At 42.0% G+C, this 23,860-nt stretch overlaps 1 long non-coding RNA gene across 3 annotated transcripts in view; it reads left to right on the forward strand.

Moving 5' to 3' along the window:
* The window catches only part of LOC118883676, a 63,840-nt gene that overhangs the window by 29,526 nt on the left and 10,454 nt on the right, over positions 1-23,860 (forward strand). For all 3 annotated transcript variants that reach the window (XR_005017072.1, XR_005017073.1, XR_005017074.1), the window contains one exon: positions 20,623-20,800. This is a non-coding gene — a long non-coding RNA (uncharacterized LOC118883676). The remainder of the gene's footprint in view (positions 1-20,622; positions 20,801-23,860) is intronic.

Consider the following 23,860-nt stretch of genomic DNA (forward strand, 5'->3'; position numbering starts at 1 on the left):
TGAAGTTCTGGTTTACTTTATTTTATTGGTCTAGTGTATTCCATTGTATGACCGTATTACAATTTATTTGTTCATGTTTCTGTTGATGGACAATTAAGTGATTATGTTTTTGTTTGTTTGCTATGCCAGCCATTGCTTTGTGGTGGGCAGAGGTGCAAGAGTGTCTCGGATGTCTGCTGAGGACTAGAATCTCTGAGTCATAGAGTTTGACCATCTTGAGTTTTGTAAGATACTGCTAGAGGGACTGCAAAAGTGATTGGTACCAATGGGCACTCCCACCAGCAATGACGAGAGTTGGCATTTTTCACATTCTGTGGGGGAGTAAAAATAATGTCAAGATAAGAATTTGCACAAAATTCAGTTCAAGGTTTGTTTTCTGCTTCTCTGAGTCATTTGTCTGTAAGTTTGAAAGGAATTATCGAAAGACTCCTGGGGGCTCATCTAAAGGCTACAGTGTCTGGAGAGGGCAGGGTGAGAGGATGTACAAGGAAGCATGGAATCATCTAATCCCAGAGAGGGAAGGGCTCTAGGAGTAAATCTAGTCTTACCTTCCAGCTTAAGCCACACAGAAATCTATATGGAAGAGTCCCCTACAAAGCCTTTATTCATTCAGCGCATGTTCTTTGAGCACCGACTAAATGACAGGCCCCACACTGGATGTTGGGAAACAGTGGTGAGCAAAACTCTCAAGCCACTTATAGTTTAGTGACAAACTGTAGTGAAATACTCACAATAATACAGCTGCGAGTGGGCATAGCACCACCAAGGGATGGAAATGGGGCTCTGACAGTATGTAGGGTAGGGTGGGGCTACCTTGCTTCCTGAAGGCGTGGAAGAATATTCTAGGCCCTGAGGTGAGAAGGAGCCTGGTGTAGTCAGTGCCGAATGAGAGGAGGTTGCCATGAGCTGAGGCTGGCAAGGCGTGTGGAGACCAGCCACACTCAGGGTTGTGGGCCTTGTTAAAGGTCTTGGTCTTTATCCAAAAATCAGTGGAAGCCACTGAAGTTTTTAAGCCAGAGAGTGACACAATCAGATTTGCATTTTACAAAGGTCCCTCATCTACAGTATGGAGAATCAACTGGACTGGGCATGAATGGATGTGGGAAGACTAGTTGGGAGGCTATTATAAATGGTTCCCAGTGAGGAATTAGAGGCCTGGACTACATGGTGGCAGAGGTAAAATCAAGCTGAAAACCCACTGGGTGTTAATTCTATGTCCAGAGATGTACATGCATCATCTGATTTAACTCACAGTGTGAGACCTATGAGTCCTACTGTCATCCCCATCAGGTAACTGATGAAACTGAAGCTTGGAGAGGTTAAGAAACTCACTCAAGTTGTTAAGCTGTGGTTGAGGGTGGGAAAAAGAGGGGTGAAGGATGACCCAGCGAGCCCCCCAGACAGAATTTGAAAACTCCCAGGAAAAAAAAAAAAACAAAAAAACAGGCTGAAAGGAAATAGGATGTAATCTATGAGCCTGGACCAGGAGGCTGGGCGATCTGATTTGAATCTCAAATCTGTCACTTACCTTCTTTGTCTGGATGACATTCTTTGTCTCTTCTAACTCTAAGGCTCTAGGATGATTCTATGACTTTGGAAAAGTCATTCGATCTCTCAGCATGTCTGTTTTCTCCTCAGTAAAACAAGGCTAATACCTCTCAGCTGAGATGATACATATGCGCGTGTGTTGTAGACTTTAAAGAGATTTACAGATGTAAGTCATTACTAGAATGACGTCCGGATCCTCGGATGAGGGCAGTCCACTCATTCGGGGCAATTCTCCACGTCAGAATGGGTTTCTTCATCTTGATGTGTGTTGGTTCACAAACTGGCCTCTGTACACGTACAGCAAGGAGAGAGGAAAGACAGAGCAGACTGCTCCAGATTGCTAGGCGGCACGTTTAATAAACAAGGGAACGTACTTAGAAGGTTTGTCTCAGGCGGCTGCCAGATGAATAGATCTCTGCACCTGCCCACCAGAATCTTAAAGTTTATATAGAGGGCTTACTGGGCTCAGTCATGTACCCCTTCCAGATGGCCTCAGCAAACCTTACTCTTTCAAGGCCATGTCCTTGGAACAGCTTCCACTGTGGGAATGGTGGGCAGAATGTACATTCCAAGGACAGGGGAGGGGGTGAGGAGCCTCTGATTACCTGGGTGCAGCTTGTGGGTCAACCAGTGGTCACATCCTCTCCATGACCTCCTCCAACAATCTGAGATCAACTTCTCATATCTTCTTCCTTCCACTCTGATCTAGTTGCTGTTGCATGTTAAACCTGACCACACCGCCTCTCACTCATGACAGAGCTTCAAGCACTGGGGCAGCCACTCTGCCTCCGTTGGGCCGTCTCTTAATGCAGGACACCAGTCGCTCCTTTAAGAGCACCTCAGCTGGATTCTGCCCTTCGGCCCCTCTGGAGATTCTCTGGTTTTGAAGTGCCTGGGCTAAAATGTGGCCCTCAAAGACGAACACAAGACCCCTGCTGCTGTCTGACAAGCCCTAAGTATGGTGGACTCAGCTCCTACTTAGTCCCCACTCTCCACTGCTTCCCTTGCAGCATGCAACAGTTCAGATCACACACTACCAGGCTGGCAGAGGGCTCCGATGTGCATCTGAGGAACAAATTCATTTTCACATGACCTCCTCCTGCTTTCCCCAAAGGATGCATGCTACCCATTTTTACAAGATTTAAAGAAAATACAATGTATAAAATACAGGGCTTTTTAAATACGGGACCAGATGGCTTCACAGGTGAATTCTACCAAACAATTAGAGAAGAGTTAACATCTATCTTTCTGAAAATATTCCAGAAAATTGCAGGAGACTGAATACTTCCAAACTCATTCTATGAGGCCACCATCACCCTGATACCAAAACCAGACAAAGATATCACAAAAAAAGTTACAAGGCGATATCACTGATGAACAAAGACGCAAAAATCCTCAACAAAATACTAGCAAACTGAATCCAACAATACATTAAAAGGATCATACACCATGATCAAGTGGGATTTATCCCAGGGATGCAAGGATTTTTCAATATCTGCAAATCAATCAATGTGATACACCACATTAACAAACTGAAGAATAAAAACCATATGATCATCTCAATAGATGCAGAAAAAGCTTCTGATAAAATCCAACGTCCATTTATGATAAAAAAATCTCCAGAAAGCAGGCATAGAGGAAACATACCTCAACATAATAAAGGCCATATACAACAAACCCACAGCTAACATCATACTCAATGGTGAAGAGCTGAAAGCATTTCCTCTAAGATCAGGAACAAAACAAGGACGTCCACTCTCACCAACTTTATTCAGCATAGTTTTGGAAGTCCTAGCCACAGCAATCAGACAAGAAAAAGAACTAAAAGGGATCCAAATTGGAAGAACACGAAGTAAAACTGTCACTGTTGGCAGATGACATGATACTATATATAGAAAATCCTAAAGATGTCAGTAAAGAACTACTAGAGCTCATCAATGAATTCGGTAAAGTTGCATGATACACAATTCATATACAGAAATCTGTTACATTCCTATACACTAACAATGGAATATCAGAAAGAGAAATTAAGAAGGCAGTCCCATTTACCATCACATCAAAAAGGGTGAAATACCTGGGAATAAACCTACCTAAGGAGGCAAAAGGCCTGTACTCCGAAAACTGCAAGATGTTGATGAAAGAAATTGAAGATGACACAATCTTTCCACAAGATGGAAAGATATGCTGTGTTCTTGGATTGGAAGAATCAATATTGTTAAAAATACCATACTACCCAAGGCAATCTACAGATTCAGTGCAATCCCTATCAAAATAACCAATGACATTTTTCACAGAACTATAACAAATAATTTTAAAGTTTGTATGGAAACACATAAGACCCTGTATAGCCAAAAAGAAAGGACAGAAAGAAGAACAGAGCTGGAGGAATCATGTTCCCTGACTTCAGACTATACTACAATGATAGAGTAATCAAAAGAGTATGATACGGGCACAAAAACAGACACATAGATCAATGGAACAGGATAGAGAGCCCAGAAATAAACCCATGCACTTATGGTCAATTAATCTACAACAAAGAAGGCAAGAATACACAATGGAGAAAAGACAGTCTCTTCAATAGGTGGTGCTGGGGAAACTGGACAGCTCCATTTAAAAGAATGAAATTAGAACATTATCTAACACCTTATACAAAAATAAACTCAAAATGGATTAAAGACCTAAATGTAAGACTGGATACTCTTAAAATTCCTAAAAGAAAACATAGGTAGAACTCTCATAGACATAAATCACAGCAATATTTTTTTGCACAGCAAAGGAAACCATAAACAAGACAAAAAGACAACCCTCAGAATGGGAGAAAATATTCGCAAACGAATCAACAGACAAAGGGTTAATCTCCAAAATATATAAACAGCTCATGCAGCTCAATATTAAACAAACAACCCAATCCAAAAATGGGCAGAAGACCTAAATAGACATTTCTCCAAAGAAGACATACAGATGGCCAAGAAGCATATGAAAAGCTGCTCAACATCACTAATTATTAGAGAAATGCAAATCAAAACTACAATGAGGTGTCACCTCACACCAGTTAGAATGGGCGTCATCAGAAAATCTACAAACAACAAATGCTGGAGAGGGTGTGGAGAAAAGGGAACCCTCTTGCACTGTTGGTGGGAATGTAAATTGATACAGCCACTATGGAGAACAGTATTGAGGTTCCTTAAAAAACTAAAAATAGAATTACCATATGATCCAGCAATCCCACTACTGGGCATATACCCAGAGAAAACCATAATTCAAAAAGACACATGCACCCCAATGTTCATTGCAGCACTATTTACAATAGCCAGCTCATGGAAGCAACCTAAATGCCCATTGACAGACGAATGGATAAAGAAGATGTACATATATACAATGGAATATTACTCAGCCATAAAAAAGAACGAAATTGAGTCATTTGTTGAGACGTGGATGGATCTAGAGACTGTCATACAGAGTGAAGTAAGTCAGAAAGAGAAAAACAAATATCGTATATTAACGCATGTATGTGGAACCTAGAAAAATGGTACAGATGAACCGGTTTGCAGGGCAGAGGTTGAGACACAGATGTAGAGAAGAAACGTATGGACACCAAGGGGGGAAAACCGCGGTGGAGTGGGGATAAAAAAAAATAAAAAAACAAAACACCCCCAAACAAATCAGTTAAAAAATGGGCAGGTCCGCGAGCAGCAATGAAGACCCAGTGCAGCAAAAAAAAAAAAAAAAATGGGCAGAAGGACTGAATGGACATTTTTCCAAAGAGGAAATGCAGATGGCCAACAGGCACACGAAAAGATGTTCAACATCACTAATCATCAGGGAAATGCAAATTGAAACCACAATGAGATATCACCTGACCCTATCAGAATGGGGGGTCAGAAAGAACACAAATAACAAATGTTGGCAAGGATGTGGAGAAAAGGGAACCCTCATACACTGTTGGTGGGAATGTAAATTGGTGCAGCCACTGTGGAGAACAGTTTGGAGGTTTCTCAAAAAACTAAAAATAGAACTACCAGTTTTCTAGTCATAGACCCAGCAATTCCACTCTTGGGTGTATATCTGAAAAAAACAAAAACAGTAATTCAGAAAGATGCATGCACCCCAGTGTTCACAGCAGCACCGTTTACAATTGCCAAGGTATGGAAGCAACCTAAGTGTCCATCAACAGATGAATGGATAAAGAAGATGTGAGATATATATATGTGTATAAACACACACACACACACACACACACACACACATATATACAATGGAATCCATTTGCAGCAACATGGATGGGCTTGGAGGGCATTATGCTAAGTGAAATAAGTCAGACAGAGAAAGACAAATACTGTATGATATCACTTACATGTGGAACCTAAAAAATATAGCAAACTAGTGAATAAAACAAAAAAGAAGCAGACTCACAGATATAGAGAACAAACTAGTCGTTACCAGTGCAAGAGGGGGAATATGGGGTGGGGGAGTGAGAGGTACAAACTATTGGGTGTAATATAGGCTACAAGGATGTATTGTACAACATGGGGAATATAGCCAATATTTTGTAATAACTATAAATGGAGTGTAACCTTTTAAAATTGTAATTTTTTTTTAATTTTTAACAATTTTTAAAAAATTTTACAAAGAGAAAAAAATGCAGAGCTTTTTAGATGATCCAAATAAGTCATAATGAAAGCATACAGGCAAACTTCATCCTTCCCCTCATTGCCAAAGTCATGTGGCTTAATTTCATTTTTCAAAATTTCTCATAATTTGTGAAAGAAGGTTTTATTTGAAATTTGAGAATAGAAAGGTAAATTTGGGGCAGGGCATAGGAATGAAGAATGATGGGAAAAGTTTCAGCTGACTTTTATGGATAGTGGAAAAAGTTCATTTAAAAAATGTGATGCTATTTTCCAATATCACCTCAAAAATGAGTTCCAATGTTTGGAACTTCAAACTTAATACTGAGTCCTCAATAAAATGAATGTGTTGTCTAAGTCAAAAAATAAAAAGTGAGAGAACTCATTCCCTTGTTTCCATCAGAGAATTCCTTCTTTTCAACCTGAATTTGAGAAGGGAACATTTACGGTGTCCAAGTAGGTGGAAATACTTCAGATTTTTTTTTTTTTTTTTTTTTTTTTTGGTCACTGATGCTTGCCACAGATCTACTAACTAGAAACCAAGATATTTGATTAAATTTTTGCCCAATGGAGTCCTTAGGTAGTTATAGAGGAGGTGTACATAAAACCAACTGTAGTAGGCAGTACTTCTCACTACAACATAAAACCCAGATACAAGTAATGAAAAATTCCCTTTTGCTTCATTTCCCAACATGCTGTCTTCACATTAGGAGATTTTGTGTGTGCTTTCTCTTCTCCGCTGGTAAGATTATGACATTTTCTCTTCCATTCATTCAAGATTTAATAACTCTAAGTACAGTCAGTATGCCATTTCTGAGGGCAAAGGCTCCGTTTCATATGCTTCTGGCCTACTGAATAGACTTCTTGGAGGAGACGCCAAAAATGTGTGATGCTAACTCAGCTGAAATAAAACAACTGTCTCAGAAAAGTGAGCATAAACCAGTCCTTCTGGCCTTTGCAATTTAAGTTATAGAGTCACTGCCTTTGAAATTGGGCTGGGGAAGGCTGTAGGCCTTGACCCTTCAAGGTGGTTTTCCCTGGACAGTCCCAGAAAGGGGCTCATCAGGGAGAGGCTGGATTTCAGATGACCCCAAAGCCAAGTGACCCCCATTTCACACAGGGCATATTCTCACCAATAAGTTGGGTATTGGGACTCAAGCTACATTTACCCATAGAAACATCAGGACTAAATACCTAACTCATTAATTAATTAATCAATTCACTAAACACTTGCTGAGAATATATCATGGTCATCCTTTCAAAGCCCGTGATCCACAATGCATCTCATCTAGAACTGGAAGGGTTTTCAGAAGCTGTCCACACAGCTAATACTTGGCCAAGTCTCCCCAGGGGCCTAAGTGATATTTGAAGAAAGCTGCCGTGTTTCCCTTGTACCTTTGCTTTTTTAAGCTAAACATATAAAGGTAACCAACACGACAGTGGTTTTCAGACCCTTTTCTCAGTAGGGACGTCAGTCCTGAAATATGGAGGCTGGACTTTATCATAAATGCCCTGTACTAATGCAGAGAATGCCTGACCTTTAGTGCCCCTTCTCCTGGGACTCTGCTCTAGGAAGGCAGCCTAGAAACATGTGCTTCGGGATGTGACATCAGACTGTGGGAACACGTTCAGTTGGGCAACTCACACTTAGGGACACATTAAGAGCAAAATATCTGAGACGGCCCCCCAGTAGCTCTGATAATTACCCGTATCAAGGAGAATTCAAAATGTGATGATGGGAAAGGGAAGAAGGGAATAAACAGTTATTGGAAGTCTGCCATGTGCCAGGAAATCACGCTAAACACTTCAGGTACCTAACCTACTTTACTGTCACAGGGATCCTGGGAAGCAAGTATCATTTTAGTTCCTGTGGGTACCTGTTTTGAGAAGAGTCTGACTGCAAATAGCAGACAAACTGACCAACAAAGACTTAAAAGAGAGGGATCTATTTGAATTGCAACTTATTTTGCAAGCTTGGAGGTGGGCAACCCGGTGCTTGGGAACCCTGTGAGGCGATGAGAGGAGGGTTTTTCCTCTCTCTGTTCAGCCATCCTTAGTGTATAGGCTTCATCCTCATATTTGTCACCTTACGGTTACGGGGTGGCTTGCTGTCCCTCCAGGCATTGTACCCAGGTTCTAGGGGAAAGAAGATAAAAGGCAAAGGGAGAAGTTCATGGCAGCCCAGGCTGTCCTATAGAGACAACCTTCTATCAGCTGTACTCAGTGGTTTCTCCTTACAGCTCATGGCCAGTATCAGATGGGAGAGTGGAAATGAAAAATTTTATCTGGGCACTTTTCAGCTCCAAACAAAATCAGGGTTTTATTGGTTAAAAAAGAAAAACAGGAAATGGATATGGGGTAAGCAGCAACAGTCTGCTGCTCTGTGTTACAAATGAGAAATCAGACCAAGAGACATGAAATAACTGTTCACGTCCACACAGCTGGAAAATGGTTGAGCTGAGATTTGAAGGAGGCTCCTCCAGGTCTAAGCTCTCGCTCTTTCCACTGTGCCTCGTGGCCCTCGAACACAGTACAAATGGATGTCCCTTTCTAACACGGTCAGGAAGCAGGTCTTTTCTTGCTTCAGGTCATTTTACAGATAGGGAAATGGAGGCACAGGGAGGTTAGAAGATTTACATAACAGAGGGTTTGAACCCAGGCAGTCACTATAAAGAGGAAATGTAGTAGTAGCAGCATTAGTCTGAAAACTTAATGTCTCTAAGTACCAGAGAGAGAGAGGGCAAGAGAGAGAGAGAGAGAGAAAACAGGAGAAAAGGAAAGAAATGTGAATTAACATATTAACATGAGCAGGAATGAGAAAACAGACATGAAGAGGATTGATAGCAGCTCTACCTGGGCCATGAGCTGCTTCTAGCCACCAGCCTACCAAGGGGGTGGGTGATGGGGGTAGTGATCTTGACACTCAACCTGGGACTTACAAGAAAGATTGATATAAGGATATCGACTGATATATTAAAAATATATGTGGTTAATTATTGAAACCCTGTGAGTGGTTTCAAGGTTCTTCAGATTGTGTGCATTAAGTTGAGTTTCCAAAGAAACTCATGTTTGGCTTTAACATTTTCAATGTATTGACCCTTACAGATTTAGTTTAGAGCAGAAATACCAAAAGCTGAGTGGAGCCCACTGATCAATTTGTCCTCCAAAGTGGTGCCCATGCAGAGACAGATGACCTAGTAACAACAGGTGTTTATTTGGTGAGAACTTAGTGATCAATGCTTCACATTTGTCATCTCATTTCATCTTTACCCATCTCTGGGGAAAGATTTCTTGTTTTTCTCACTTTTCAAGTGAGAACGCTGAGGTTCAGTGAAGTGACTTGCCCCAAACGTACATGTGTGCCAGGGGCAGGGCTGGGGCTGTGATCTGGGGCCCCCCTGAACCCACCCCCAGCGGCCTGTCTGCGGGGAAATCGGGCGGGGACCAGTAGACTTACTAGTAGATAAACCCCTAAATGCACTCGTGCCGCTGAATTTTTGAAGCTAAGTGAAGGATATTACATTCCTTTCTCCTCATTTATATTTTGTTAATTCAGCCCAACATTTTAGCCAGTCGAGATATTTTTAGACTAGCACACCAGTGCAATTCTGAGGATTAAGCTACTCTAATTCCATTGCACTTTCCTACATCTGGCAGAGGGGGCATACCTTTACGTAAAATTAAAAGCCAATGAAAGTTTGAAAATCTTTAAAAAAAAAAACTGTCAGTAAATCTGTTTTCTTCCAGTTGTTCACAAATGAAACGTGCTGTGCTGGTTTCTGAAAACCAAGACGCCTGGAGAGACATTTATGACTTCAAAACAAAATTTAGAGGTTGAGGGATTTAGCAGTTTGCAAGGAACACAGAGCTAAGCCTGTGAGAAAGGCTGTTCAAAATGTCCTGGCCTGAAGGGCCAAGGTCTCTTTCAAAAGTCCCCGAAGAGGCTCGTAGGCATCTGAAAGGGTGCAAATGGGGAGAGAGCATTTTGAAGACATCTTTCCACTGGGAACTGGCGCTGGCCAGATTGTGCGTTTTCCCACACAAATGTGCTCACCCTTCTGTGAGCCAGGCATTTCCTGTGCACCGCGGGTTTTGTTATCCTTCCTTCTTCTTTTTTTCCTTCTCAGGGAATTATCCCAGATTTGTAGCCAGCCGTCTCTGCCATATTTTCTCTCAGAGCTTAGTCACACACACTCCCATATATGGGAATCCTTATCACATAGCTAACTCCCCAGCTAGGACATTTTATAGGAATTGTTTAGTGCATTGTGGGCTTTCTAAACTAAGTAATCCTCAGGATGGAATGGCAACAACAGGAGCAAGCATGGGTGTGTGTGTGTCTGTGTTTCAATAGCCTTTTTTGCTGCTAAAGCATATTTGACACATTTAAACTCAAGGTTTCATCCCCTTCAGTAGTTTTTGGATTGCAAAGTGAATTTTAAACTATTTAGAAAGGAATCTGCATTTATTGCCTAGGAGTAAAGTTGCAAGGCACGATGGGAGATTTTTTTCCCATAATAAAGGGTTTCAAATCCCCTCCACATTTGGACACTTTCTCTGCCTAGGCAGCAACAGCATACGGTTAGAGAGAATTACTCAGTCACAGGGTAGTCCAGCTTAAATAAACAGAAAAAAAATGAGCGTCACAGAGTGGTCTTTTAGCAGATTTTCTTGCCTTGTGAGGAGTGCAGAAAGGCAAACATGAAATGCTATGGCTCTCATACAGATATGCAATGAATTATGCTGTTCAGAGAATTTGCACATCTTTTTTCCCTTGGGCAACCTAATTCCTCTTACCAGAAACCTGAGATTCCAAAGGACAAGTCATTTGCTTGATGATACACAGCTAATAACACTCCCCATTCAAAAACTCCAATTGTTTTTGTTGTTCAAGTCCAAACCCCTTAGCACAGAATTTAAGGTTTAACAAACATTTAATAAGCATCTATACAGTCAGGTACCTGTGGTTATGCACCATGAGGGGCAAAGGTGAATAAGACTAGCTCTTGGAGAGCTGTAATATAAGGGAAGGAATCTGTCATCAAACAAATAATTAATTGCAGCAATATAAGTGTCTTAGCCAGCTCGGGTTGCTATAACAAAGTACCGTAGACTGGGTGGCTTTATTGGTCACAGTTCTGGAGGCAGGGAAGTCCAAGATCAAGGTGCCAGCAGATTCAGGTCCTGGTGAAAGCCTGCTTGTTGGCTTGTAGACAGACAGACACACTTCTAGCTATGTGCTCACATGGCCTATGCCCTGTGCATGCGTGTGAAGAGAGATTGAGATCTCTCTCTTTCTCCTCTTAAAAGGGCACTAATCTCATCTTGAGGGTCCTACTTTCATGACTATCACCTCTTGTAGGACCCACCTCTAAATACCATCACTTTGGTGGTTAGGGCTTCATCAGATGAATTTTGCAGGCCACAAACATTCAGCCAATCACAATAAGCAAGTGAATGAGGAAGGATGATCTGGGATAGAGATTTGAAAACCCATCCTTCCCAATGGTCCCTCACTTGTTCCTGGGTCAATGAATAGCTTCCTTCCCGTTGATGCATCAGGGAAACAAAAGGTAGAACATCTTACATCACTTAGATAGGAGGACATGTGCACGCTTGTCTGTTAGACTTTCAACCACAAGGTTAAAAGAGGGGCAGAGCTGTGAGTGAGGCTGGGGAGAAGGGGGTGAGGAGGGGCTGGCAGGGAAGACCAACACAAGGTCATTGACAATGACCCTGGAAGGTACTTCCCAAATTTCCTTCAGCGAAGACAGTCTGTTTGTACATTTTAATCAACATTTTGGACACAGAATATATGCTTTTTTCTGAGATGTCCGAAATCTTGAGACCCTCTCCAAAGCCAGATCCCCAGGGCCAGGGGGATAGTTAATATATAAGTGAGATTGACCTCCCGGAGTGGTAAGAACTCTCTTCTATAGTCAGTGCCAGGTTCCGTGAGTCAGGGTTGCCTTCCTGCCTGTGTGCTGTTGGCCCGGGGAGGAGAGTATTTGCTTTGCTCCAGGAGTAACTGACTCCAGGCCCGTCCACATGTGCAGAGTCCTGAAGTGGGCAAGTGTCTGTGCTCGGGGTAAAGCAGACGGACCCAACAGTTTGGCGGCCAGTCCCTCGGTCTGGAGCCTGGCCCCGCTAACGCCCTCAGGGTGCAGTGACGCCAACCTTTGGTGTGAGGACCCTTTGCCCCTTGTGCTCCATAGGCTTGGAGAGTTTCAAAAACAGTTTGAAATAGTTGGATCACCGCATACAATTTTTCTTGGAAGTAAAATGCTGAGAAATTGTACTGTTTGATCAAGTCAGAAGGACACAAGTTAGCTGTTTTCCTTGAAAGGCCCAGCGCTGTGTCCTCCATTCCTCCTCTCTCCCCTTCTTCTCTCCCTTCCTTTCACTTTGATGGAACACCTGCCATGTGCTGGCACGGCCCTAAGCACAGAAGTACACACTGAGGCATGGCATGACACCGCTCCTCTTCGTTCTAGAAATGTTTATCGTATGTGCCAGGCACTATGCTATGTTATGCATTAAATAGGAAACACAGATTCTGCATCATCAGTATATAGTCTAGTAGGACTGGTGTTGAATAAGCACTGAGGAGCATTGCAAGTGAAAAGAATAGGGTTCCGTGAAGGTGTATAACGGGGGACTGAATTGCATTTAGGGGATCAAGCAGTTCATGTTCTAGAGCAGGAGCATGCAGAAAGTGTTTAAAACATGCTTTTAAGTAAGTAGGCTCTGTTTTTTAGTTTACATTCCATCTTCCTAAATTTGGCAATCAGATTATTACTAAAAAATCTATTTAATCAAGTTATTTTGATTACATGAGCCAAGCAACCAGTCTGATAAATGAATTAGTTGCCCAAGAGTTAGGCAGACTTAGTCTTGGAATGATTGGCCTTTTGAAATAGGTCTACTCAAGACGGATTATTTAAACTTCCTAAGCTCATGTAGCAGTGGTAGTTGGCAGAATTCTAAGGGGGGTCCCCAATCCCCACCCTCCCCTCCCCCAGTATCTACCTTCTCCTAGTTATTCAGTCAAACACTAAGCTAGGTACTCTTGCAAAGGGATTTTGCAGATGTAATTAAGGTGTCAAATCAGTTGACTTTAAGATCAGGAGATTATCCTGGGGCCAGGACTGATCTAATCAGATGAACCCTTAAAAGGACCTGGGCTCTTCCTGGTGAAAAAGACTCGAAGAGTGAGACAGATTCAACACTGGCTGGCTTAAAGATGGAGGGGACCGTGTGGCAAAGGATGTGAGTGGCCTTTAGGAGCTGAGAGCAGCCACAAAAGAAATGGGGACCTCAGGTGTACACCACAAGGAACTGAATACTCTACAACCACGTGACTTTGGAAGATGACCTTGAGCTACCAAGGAGAACAAAACCTCGTGGACACCTTTTAACCTTGTGAAATCCTGAGCAGAGAAGCCAGTCGTGCCGAGCACAGCCTTCTGACTTATAGCACTGTGAACTCACAGATGAGGGCTGTTTTAAGCCGTTAAGTCTGTGATAACTTGCTGCATGGCAAGAAATAGAAAACCAGTGCAGCAGCTATGTTTCCCTGTTCAGCATCTTTTCCTTCAACTCCTAATAATATACTCAAATCTTCCTGACAACACAGACTGGGCAAACGACGAGGCAGACCATCATATTTCCTGCCTCTGGGCATGGTGACTGACTCAGGTGTCGGGCGGTGACCCAGGCTGTGCAGTCAGTGTCTTGACCTGACTTACCTGAAGAAGAGAGCTAATTTTCCTTTCTGGTCCTACGCTGCAGAAATGTGAGCCCAGAGCTGTCCATAGCCATGTTCCTCACGATATGGTGAAACTGGTCTAGCCCCTGACACCCAAAGGGCATGGAGAGTCCTGACGGAGTTTGAGTCCCTGAATCCATTGTCCTTTGTCACCTGACCCACGTTCTTTCAGCGATTTGGTTACATGAGCCAAGGCTCCCCCTTTCCAGATAAGCTAAATCACGTTCAGCTTTTGTCATTGGCAGCCAGAGTCCTGAACAACACAGCTAGGAGTCAAGAACAGTTAACTGGAAGATAACATTTCTGCTTGTTAGACAATATCAAAGCATAGAAATACCTCTTTGCACATAACCTGGGTTTTGTTTTGTTTTTAATCAGTGCTGAAGGTCATCACATGATAGCAAAAATACTAAACGCTAGCTCAATCTTTGTATTATTAGCTACCTTAGATGTCATCTGGTTCAGGTCCCTCATTTTCTACATGCAGAAGCTCAGGCCCAGAGAGGAGCAGCTAATTAGGAAGTGAGTGGGTCATTCCAGAATCACTGGATAAAAATGACCCAGGTTGAATGAAAAATGATGCTGCTTGCATCTAGTTTTTCTCTCCTGCTTTCCATGGTTACTTGGCTAGTTCTGCCACCATTCCAGACTGTTTTCCTCAAGTTTCAAAAAATTGTGTCTAGTGAATGCTGTGACTCTCCAGATCCTTGTGGTTTAATTTCAAATGAAACCTTCCAGTCTCTGAAACTCTGATGATATCTCAGTTGATCAGGATGATTTTTACTTGATTCTACTAAGAAAGGTGTAAAACTGCATCTTCCGGTACAGGCTGTTAGAAGCTTAGCTCCAGCACAGCTTATCTTTGTGAAGATTGTATGGAGATAAATTCATAAATGATTATCTCCCTTGAGTACAAATATAAGTTGTTTCCATAGATACCTGTTCACAAAACTAATGAAACAAGTGTTTTCCAAAACCTGCTTGAATGACACCTCTGACATATGAACTTATTAACTTCTTATTTCACTTGACTGCTAGAGCTGGCAGGGGTCTAAGAGATCATTAGACCCAGCCTCTCATTGTTCAGACAAAGACAATGGGCTCCAGAGAGGAGGAGGGTCTTGCTCAAGATCAGATTCTATTTTTAAAACATCAATAAGCAGTCTGCAATGCCTTTAAAAGAGATGAATGGATAGAATTTTTTTTCTTTAAAACTTGCAATTTCTGCATATACACCAAAAAAGGAGCAAAAAATATAAAGATCACCCACCATTTGGATTTTACAGCAACTTGGGAAAGATTTGTTTCCAAAATTAAGAAAAATCTTAACAATAAGATATAATAAAATGACCTATTTGTTATAAATCTAAACATTGGGAGAGAAGGATTGCTTTTCATTATGAAAATTGATACCAATTTATTTTTAAATATTTAGAAAATTTTAAACTGTAGAAAGAAATAAGCAGGAAAAATGATCATAATTTTCATTACTCAACAAAACCACACTTCAACATTTCCAGTGTTTTTTCTTTCAATCTTTTTTTTATATGTATAGGAAATTTAGGAGGATGACAGTCACAAATATTTTCCCATGTTATTACATCTTCTTTATAAATATCTGCTAAGTGCATGTGAAATGTTTTTCTTTTGCAACTTGCTGTTCTATTATGGAAATGCTGGGTTTTAAAATAACCTTACAATGAGCATCTTCATGTATAAATATCCTTTTCCATATTTAGGATGATTTTCTTATTCCTCATAAATGGAATTTCTGGGTCTGTCTTATAGTAGGTGCTTAGCTCAATAGATACTCATGAACAGAATGATATAAGTATATTAATCAAAATAGGTGAGGTGTGCCATGGTAAAAGCAGCTCTAGTATCTCAATGGCCTAACAAAATAAGAATTTACTTCCTAGACATACAAAATCATCTTTGGGTTCAGGTTACCCTCTGAAGCTGCCGTCTTCCTTCTGTGGATTCAGCAATCCAGGCTGTTCAGTCTTTTGGCTCCAACTTCCCAACGGGGGCCTCTTCTGTGATCACATCTTCAGAGGAAGGTTCCTAAGTGCTTCAGTCCAGAAGTAACACACATCACCTCTGCCCATAACCCAATGGGCAGAACTAGTTCCACAGCTAGTTCTGACTCCAAGGAGGTGAGGCAGCGTGAGGAGGTGTGATCTTCCTATGCCTAAGAAGGAGGTGGTTGCTTTCCTATGACGTCACCATCGATTCCCATGAGAAAGTCCTTTCACTATACTTAATTACTATACTCATTGGGTATTACTCCATTTAGAAAGTATTTGCTCTAGTGATGGACAAAAAAAATTTAATTTTCATTCCTTTGATTACCTCAAGATTGACTTTTTCTTGTATTAATTAGTTCATTCATTAAATCAATCATTCAACAAATATTTACTTAATAGGTGACTCAGCACTGACCCAGGCACTGGGGCTGCAATGGTGAACACACAGACATGGTCCCTTCCTCACGGTCCTTGTAATCAATGACTAGTGAGAGTTCCTCTTTTATGAATTGTCTGTATAATACCCTTGCCTGTTTATATTGAGTTCTTTGTGTTTTTCTCATTGAATTGCTTGACTTCTTTATACAGCGGAGAGAGCAACTCTTTATTGTATTTACTGCAAATGTTTTCTTCAGTTTGCCTTTCAATCTTAATTTTGGTGGTGTTTTCTCTTTTTTACAGAATTTTGAAATTACCTATTTAAATCTATTGGATCCTTTCCCTTATGATTTCTTCTCTTGCTTTTAGGCTTAGAAAATAAAGGTTAAAACTACTTATATCCAGAAAAATGGTTATTTCTGAGTTTTCTTATAATTTTTCTCTTGCTGGAAACCACCTTGTGAGAAAACACACACATATGACACATATAATTATATTTATAATTATAGCATAATAATTATGTTATTCTTTTTATCATTTCAACTGAATAGAATTATATATATTAATTATATTATATATCAAATATATGTATACCTGTTTTCTCACAAGAGAAAAATTATAAGAAAATTCAGAAATATATATATTATATATACTCAAAAAGACATATTACATATAATTATACATTTTATGTGTGTGTTATATATGATTGCATTATGTAATATATGTATGTGTGTGTTTTCTCATAAGGTGGTTAATATATATAATTGTATATATTAATTATATGCTATGTAATTTATAAACATATACATATAAAATTCAGTGCAGAATCCAAGATGCCACATGCAGATTATGAGCATAAAATTCCCTTCAGTAGATCCCATGCCCTCTCACCTCTCCTGTTTAGTACAACCTTTTCTCCTCTTGGGGTTCCTACTCTCTCTCACCTCCAGCTTCCCCACTATATTTCTATAGTGTTTTCCTCTCAGCAACCTGTCCCCTTTGAGGTATTAACTCACAAAAAATGAAGACCTTACTTCTGTTGGGGGGGGGGATTGTGTTTTAATTGGGGCTTCCAGCCCTTTAACTGACAATGATTAATTTTCAAAAGAGAAATTTCAGGCAGTGTGACAGTCATTGGGGGGGAGATTTTGAGCCAGGAACTCCTGACTTGTCTCTTCAAACCACACCACAAGATCTGCCTTAAGTGGCACCTACCAAAATCTCATGTTCTTCTCCCACGCTGACATGAAATCCAGAGTCAGCTGTCATTTGCTCACCCTGTATAAGGTTAGCTCCCCTCAGATAGCTGCTTTTCACATTATTTATCTTTTCCCCAAAGACTAGCTTCCTCTCCTGGCTACCATACTTCTATTATTAGCTCTAACACTGAGGCCCAGAATCTCAGTCACTTCCAGCCCCATGGTTCATTCACTGTCCCCCAACACCATTCAGACATCCCTGTGTGTTTCCGTACTCTGGAAACATCTTTCACTGGGACGCTGGTCCACTTATCCAGCGCCTTGCAGGCACGGTCAGTAGTAACCCTTGCTCTTCTGAATCCACAGAGGACCTGTGTCTGTGCCAGGGGTCTCCAAAGTGGGGTGTCTATGGCGATCCTTTGGGGTGCGAGAAAGTAGTGGAATTTTTGCTTATAAAATTTCAACTTTTAAAACACCCATTTTTTGTGTGTTTTTACATGGACATAGTATATTCATTTAGAAGTATATGACCAATTTTGGGGACTTTTCTGGTGGCTCAGTGGTTAAGAATCCGCCTGCCAATGCAGGAGACATAGGTTCAAGCCCTAGTCTGGGAAGATCCCACATGCCACAGAGCAACTAAGCCCGTGTGCCACAACTACTGAACCTGCGCTCTAGAGCCCACGAGCCACAACTACTGAGCCCACGTGCCACAACTGCTGAAACCCATGTGCCTAGAGCCTGTGCTCTGCAACAAGGGAAGCCACAGCAATAAGCCCGGGCACCACAACAAAGAGTAGTCCCCGCTCGCCACAACTAGAGAAAAGCCCATGTGCAGCAACAAAGACCCAATGCATCCAAAAATTTAAAGTAAATTAATTAATTAATTTAAAAAAGAATAAACAGTCCTTAGTCTGAGAAACAGCTGGAGACAGTGTATGAAGGTAAGCTGAAACATTCTGCGCGAGGGGATGCATTGATGCTTGCTTTGTTTCAATGAACTGGTCACATTATTGAGTCAGAGAGAAATCCTCCCTTCCCATGTTTAAAAGTTGGAAGCTTATCTCTATCTGCTTCTCCAAAAACTGCTTTAAACACATCAGTTTTAGACATGTCGTATGCACATGTTTGGTCCCAGAGATATGGAAAAGTACTAGAAAAAAATTCACGGGATAATTTGAACCTCCAAAGAAAATATTCGACTTCACTGGGCACATATGCTCAGTCTCTGCCACCTCTCCCATCTCTTTCCTGTTGGTGACTCCTTCCCCTCATCTGTACTGCTGTCTGTCTCCCCACCTTTGGATTCTGCCCTCCACGGCATTTTGCTGTTTTTGCTCTGGATCTGTAGCTCACTGCCAGGGGCTGGTGAACAAAGACTGTCCTCCACCTCCTCTGCTCAACTTGTCTGTGTTGCTTCAATCCTAGAACCCACTTAAACCCACTCAGGCCCTTCCTTAGCTGCCATCACCCACGGCTCTAGTGGGTGGGTGCTGTGAAGAAAATACTTCTTGAAAAGAAAGGAGCCCAGCGGCTGCCCTCGATTCTTGGTTTCCCAAGAAGAGCTCCAATATCAAGAGTCCTGGTGTAGATGCTGAGCCAAACTCCCTTTGGGACCCATTGGAAGATGTGTTTCAGACCCATGGAGAACAAGAAGCAGGATGGATACACTGTCCCTGGTTTATCCATCACCATTGCCAGAGCTCAGGAACGATGCTTGCCAAAGAGCACAGCATCCCATTAAAGGCTCATAATAAAATTCTAAAATTTACAAAAATAATAACGACTGAATTGGGTTTAAGTAACACTATCCTGTTGCAGTTGCTTCCTTCAGCTTCTGTTATATCTCAGAAGAAAAAGAAATCACAACAGAAAAGGACACACAAAATGTCCCTCCCCAAGTCTCTGTAGGGGAAATAGTACATGTGAAGGCTGCCAATGGAAACCTTAACTCCTTAAAGGATAAGTATGAAATAATCCCCCCTAAGTGTGGATCTTAGATTTATTTGTTTTATAAAGACAGGTTGTCCTGCTGAGGCCATAGGCAAATATGCACCATAGAAACTATCTTTCCTCTTGGCCACACCCGCAGCAGGCACTGTTAGTGGATCACCTACTCTTTCTTGCTAATCCTCAGTAGAATACTTTAGGAGAAACTAATGAATGTTGCCAAGGGAGGTGAAAGCTCTTTTCCTTTCTGACCTAGAGGAAGCACACACCCCTAAAGGAGTGGACTATTATCCAGAGAAGATGTAGCCCTTCATACAGAATCTGGAAACTTAGCAGATTCAGCCTACCGTGGGAGGGAACTCCTGTCTCTCTCTCCCTGTGGGTCTGTCTTGAGAAGTCTAGCTGTGCTGGAGTGCACCAAGTGCAAAGGGAGAGAGAGATGTGGGGATATGCCAGAAGCTAGGCAGAGAGACCCTGGAGAGGAACACAAGCTGGAGATGAGTAAGTTACACTTTGTAAGCCAGATTCCTTAGTTACAGCTAGCTTTCTGGGTCTGTTTTCTCTTTTGCTATCCTTGAGCCATAAGCAAAATTCATTCGTCCATCCATCCATCCATCCCATCCATTCATTCATTCATTTAACAGATATTTATTGGGCATCAATCTTGTAGCAGTCTCTGAACTATGATCTAGAATATGGGGATGAGTGACATAGAGACAGTTCAGGGAATGCAGACCAATGACAGCCATTTATGCTCATTTACACTCAAATGGCCCTTTATGTTGTTTGGGGGAAATGCTGATGTTATGGGATCACACAGTAGGGGAGCCCAGGCTGCCTGAAGTCTAAGTGCTCTGGTTAAGGGGTGTCTATTCTCCAACATGGTCTCATTGGATGGACTGGATACAGAGAGTAGCATTATGGGCAGGGCTTGGGCAGGAAATTAAAGAGGACCTCTTCCCTGGGAGTCGTGGCCATGAGAGTCAGGCACCTTATCCACATAAAGGCTCTTTTTCCACTGCCAGTCTTGGAGGACTGGGTGTGATACTAGCAGAGGTTTGATTTTTACAGGGTGGGAGCTAAATCTGGGATCTGCCAGTTTGTTTTTCTATTCTCTCCCAAAGGAGATTCTTAGAAACCTCCACTCTGAAGGCCTCTTGTCCTTCAATCAATCATCCAGCACATCCTCACAACTCCCTCGGATCACCCTGAGGCCACCCTTCTCACCGTTGACACCACTACCATTATTCCTGACACATGAGGCAGGATGATCCAAGACCAGAAGGTCATCATGATCAAGAGGTGAGCAGATAGTACTTAAAGGCAGAGAGGGTTGGGATTGGAGAGGAATTCCCTAACAGCTATTATAAATGGAGATACAGCAGGTTTGAACAAACGACCTGGAACAGGAAGAGGGGAAGACGGGGGAGTCAGGCAGAGATAATGCCAAGAGGGTATGCCTGGGCTGTGCAGGGACATAAAAGGGGCTCAGAGAGGGCTTAGGGAGCAGATCGGAAGGGAAGATAGTGGAGGAAGGTAAAGACTCCAGTCTTTGGCGTTCAGGTGTGTGGCTGGGGATTGTGAGAGACTGGATCAGGGAACTTGAAGGCTGGGATGTCCGCTGTGTTCTTGGAATGACTTCCTGAGGGCTTCGCATGTAACCAAATATTAGCACTCATTTACTAAATAAAAACTCTTCTGTCCCTGGGCTAGCAGGGAGTGGAGTGTCATGCCCCCCACCCTCATCACAAAGACAGGTCAGTCCCCGTCCCTAAGACTGTCACGACCTAGACCAAAAAGTGCCCCGAGAGCCTGGCAAGATCATCCTGGTGCACAGACTCAGTGTCCAGGGGTCCTGAGTGGCCATAGGACAGCCAGGGCTCCTGCCTCCCATAAATCCAAGCCAAGAACAGTAAAGCACAGAGAAGGGAGGTACGTAGGAGCAGGGAGGAGAAAAGTCCCAGAAATGCAGATTAGATTGTAAATAATAATAAAGCAATAACCTGGCTGAACTGCGTTCAATTCAGTTCAATTCACCAAGTACATGCTGAGTACCCGTGTGTGCCCGTTCTGAGCTAGTATGCTGGAGAGGAGGGCTACAAGAAAAAAATGAGCAGTTTGGTGGAGGTCAGGCATGCTAAAGAGAAGGTATCTTTTCAGGCACCAAAGCTCTGCCGTGCAGATGGCTGCCTTTGCATTGGAGGTCCCCTGACAATTCACAGGAGATTTCTCTCAAAGACCTTCCAAAGCAGTTCCTCTAAGACCCTAGTCTGTGCCCCCAGGCAGCCAGGAGTCTGTTCCATTTGATACAGACCAAGCAGACCCTTTCTGAAGTTTTTGTAGAGATGGAAGTGATCTGATTAGAGTAGGGAATTTTAAAGGTGAAAAGAGGGGCAAGGATGGAGAATGGATTGGAGGTGGAGAAAATGCAGAAGTAGGGAGCCAGTGAGGAGAATACGAATACTCCTGTTTCACTGAGTTGGTGGCAGTGAGTAGAGCAAAGGGACAGAAGAGGATGAGGACACAGAGGCTCTACCAACTGACTGGCTGTAGAAGACAAAAGAAAGAAGAGTTTGAGATGGCCTTGGGCAAATGAATAAGGAGAGTCAGGGGGCTCTGAGGAGAAGCATTTGAAGAAGGAAGGTAATGAGTTCAATGTTAGTGGTAATACAGGATTCCATCCTTCCTTCCTGGATTCTTCCTACTGGTTCCCCTTCTCTAGGCTCAGCCCTCCAGTTCCCTTTTCATGGGGTTTCTAAAAGGCGAACTTTACTGGATCATTCCCTACATCCAGCCTCACAGTGGTTTCCATCACCTTTGGTGAAAGCCCACTGTCCTGAGCACAGCATACGAAGCCTTGGAGCTCTGCCTTGCCTACATCTTAGCCTCGTCTCCTGCCACTCTCCCTCTGGGACTCAACACTCGAGAAATCCTGAAATATTTGCATTTTTTCAAAGAAGGCAGTTTCATGCCTCAGTGCCTTTTAACTGTAATGCCTCACCCTGGAAGTTCTTTCCCTCCTTAACTGCCTGGTGAACTCCTCACCATTTGTTCTCAGATGGCTTAAAATACAACAAAGCATTCCCCAATGGTCCTTCTCACCCTCTCAAAGGAGGTTTATTCAAAGAATGCAAGGCTGTTCAATACTTGAAAATCAATCAATGTATCCACCATATTAATAGCTAAAGAAGAAAAATCACACGGTCTTATCGACTGATGCAAAAAAAATTTTTTAACAAAATTCAACATGTATTCATGATAAAACTCTTAGAAGAAAATAGGAGTAGAGGGGAACTTTCTCAACCTGTTGAAAAGTATCTACCAAAAGCCTACAGCTAATATTACACTTAATGGTGAAAGACGGAATACTTTCCTCCCAAGATCAAGAACAAGGTAAAGGATGTTTGTTCTCACCACTCTTATTCAATATATTATTGGAAGTTCTGATCAAATTAATAAGACACAAAAAGGAAATGAAATGCATACAGATCAGAAAGGAAGATATAAAACTGTCCCTATTTGCAAATGACATGGTTGTCTATGTAGTAAATCCCATGGAATCTATAAACAAACAAACAAACATACAAACAAAAACAACCCAACTCCTAGAACAAATAAGTGAGTTCAGCAAAGTTGCAATATACAAGATAAACATACAAAAATTGTACACATTTGTATTTCTAGATATACAATTGTATATGCAATTGTTATTTCTATATATCAATGAATAGGTGGACATCAAAACTCAAAATACAATGCCATTTTCAATTACTCAAAAAAAAAAAAGAAATGCTTAAGTGTAAATCTAACAAAACATCTACAGAACTTCTATACTGAAAACAATGTTGAAAGAAACCAAAGATCTAAGTAAGTGGAGACATAGCATGCTCATGGATTGGAAGGTTCAACATAATTAAGAGGTCAATTCTCCCAAATGCAGGTTTAATGCAATTCTTATCAAAATCCCAGCAAGATTTTTTATAGGTATAGACAAAAGTATTCTAAAATATATATGGGGACTTCCCTGGTGGCACAGTGGTTAAGAATCCGCCTGCCAATGCAGGGGACACAGGTTCGATACCTGGTCTGGGAAGATCCCACATGCCGCAGAGCAGCTAAGCCCGTGCGTCACAACTACTGAGCCTGTGCTCTAGAACCCACGAGCCACAACTACTGATCCAGCGTGCTGCAGCTACTAAAGCCGGCACACCTAGAGCCCATGCTCCACAAGAGAAGCCACCGCAATGAGAAGCCCGCACACTGCAACGAAGAGTAGCCCCTGCTCACTTCAACTAGAGAAAGCCCGTGCACAGCAACGAAGACCCAACGCAGCCAAAAATAAATAAATAAAAATAAAAATAA

The sequence above is a fragment of the Balaenoptera musculus genome, chromosome 17 (genome assembly GCF_009873245.2).
Source record: "Balaenoptera musculus isolate JJ_BM4_2016_0621 chromosome 17, mBalMus1.pri.v3, whole genome shotgun sequence".
Taxonomy (NCBI): domain Eukaryota; kingdom Metazoa; phylum Chordata; class Mammalia; order Artiodactyla; family Balaenopteridae; genus Balaenoptera; species Balaenoptera musculus.